This window comes from Hipposideros armiger, unplaced genomic scaffold, assembly GCF_001890085.2.
Source record: "Hipposideros armiger isolate ML-2016 unplaced genomic scaffold, ASM189008v1 scaffold_282, whole genome shotgun sequence".
Taxonomy (NCBI): domain Eukaryota; kingdom Metazoa; phylum Chordata; class Mammalia; order Chiroptera; family Hipposideridae; genus Hipposideros; species Hipposideros armiger.
In genome coordinates, this window is record NW_017731632.1 from 892,871 (window position 1) to 894,849 (window position 1,979).

Below are 1,979 nucleotides of genomic sequence, written 5' to 3' on the forward strand. Positions count from 1 at the left end.
CACATGTGCACCTTCACACACATACAACACAGATGTGCCCTCCTGTGTGCATTCATACACAACACGTTCACATGTGTACACACTTGTAGGTGCAAATGTGTGTACACACATTTGTGCACATATGCACCCACACACTCACCTGTGTACACACATACTTCCACTCACATGCACACACTCATGCACATGTACACACAGGCACACTTACACTGCATAGTGACACATGCACATACATGCATGACACACGTGTCTCCCTCCCAGTCCCACTTGCACACATGTCAGCCTCTCCAGAACACAGAGGAAAGTGTGTGTGTGAGCGGAGGAGCTGAGTGCAAAGCCCTCTCGAGGCTCAGCCCCTACCTGGGTCTACAGAGCGGGACAGCCGGTCTGACAGGAGCAAGTGATGGGTAGGGCTTTGTCTCCCTGGCAGCTGGCACCACGGCCACCAGCAGCTTTCCCTGGGCACATTCGCACAGCAGGGGCTGAGCTCACCTGGACAGCTGGTGTGTTTGCCTTCGAGGCCTTTCGCTGTGGTGACTTTGTGCCAGGGCAGAGAGTGACCTGAGTTATTCTCTGGGCAGGTGTGGGCATGACCCCCACATCGCGCCTTCTCAGAGCAGCCTTAGCCCCTGGAGGAGCCATTACTCAGTGCCCTAAATTCAGCCCCAGCTGTTTGCCGGCCCAGATGGTGTCTGTCACCAGCAGTCAGGCCTGCAGGGACGAATGCAGGGAGGGCTCCGCACTGCACACCTGTTTCCACCGGGAGGCGCTCCATCTCAGCAACATCTGCATGGGAGCGTCCCCCACACTTTCTCCCACCTCACCCACCACTCTGAGGGGACCTGGTGGGTTGGGGCCTGAAGGACTCCAGTGGGCTGTGGTGACTGGGGTCCACCCCTGAGCCAGGTGTCAGGATGTGTTGTTGGTCAGGCCCCCTGGACCCCACTCTCCTGAGCCCCTTACCTGGGGTTGTCCCATCACGGGGCTGTGGTGACTCACCGTCTCGCTTCCCCACAGAGACACTGTCCTGCGGGCCCCTGCAGCCTCGGGGGCCTCTGAGGAGAAGGCCCAGCCCCGTGGGCTGTGAGTCCCTGTGGGACTCGGGACAGGTGTGTCAGGGGACAAGGAGCGCACAGTTTCTTGTGAGGGAAGCCGATGGGAGACCCCACTGCCGCTGCCTGGGTGTCGGTGGCCTGGGCTGCGACCACCGCCTCCTGCCCATTCACACTGCTGTGCCTGTGTCCCTGCAGAGGTCGGACCCGCAGCTGCTTGCCCAGTTCTACTATGCGGATGAGGAGCTGAACCAGGTGGCCGCTGAGCTGGACAGCCTGGACGGGCGGAAGGACCCGCAGCGGTGCACACTGCTCGTCAGCCAGTTTCGCTCCTGCCAGGTAAGTGGGCAGGCAGAGGGGCTGAGCGGACGCCACTGAATGTGGATCAAAGGGTCTCGCGTGGTTCCCGTGCAGCCGCTCCTCCTGGCGCTCCCCGTTCCCACCTGGTGTCGTTTTCCTTTCCCGGAAAGACTTTCTTTAGCTTGTCCTGTGGGGCAGGTCTGCTGGCCATGAATTCTTTCAGCCTTTGCTTGAATGAAAAAGTGTTTCACGTTCCATGTTGAAGGATGTGTTTGCTGGGTTTAGAGTGGGAAGTTGTGAACCATTTTCCCTCCTCAGTACGTTCCACTGTCTTCTCACAGGCATTGTTTCCGGCGAGAAATGTCACGTCATTCTTATCGTTCCTTGTATGCACTGTGTCTTTTTTTCTCTTGCTACTTGTAAGATGTTTCTCCTTTTATTAGTTTTGATCATACTGTGGCTTGGTATAATTTCCTCCCTGTTTCTTGTGCTTAGGGTTCATTGAACTTTTTTTTTTTTAAGATTTTTTTTAATTGGTGAATTGGGGGGATGGGAACAGTGCTGGGGAATTGGGGGAAGGGGAACAGACAAGTTGCTGTCATTTTGTTCTTCAGTCTAGTTGTGGAGGAC

General features: G+C 56.2%; 1 protein-coding gene across 1 annotated transcript in view; it reads left to right on the forward strand.

Annotated features, from left to right (window-relative positions):
- Positions 1-1,251: 1,251 nt before the first annotated feature.
- ZFYVE28 (zinc finger FYVE-type containing 28) overlaps positions 1,252-1,979 on the forward strand; it is a 55,507-nt gene continuing 54,779 nt past the window's right edge. Inside the window, exon 1 of the mRNA XM_019657947.1 lies at positions 1,252-1,388. The gene's annotated coding sequence lies outside the window, so the exon portion shown is untranslated. The remainder of the gene's footprint in view (positions 1,389-1,979) is intronic.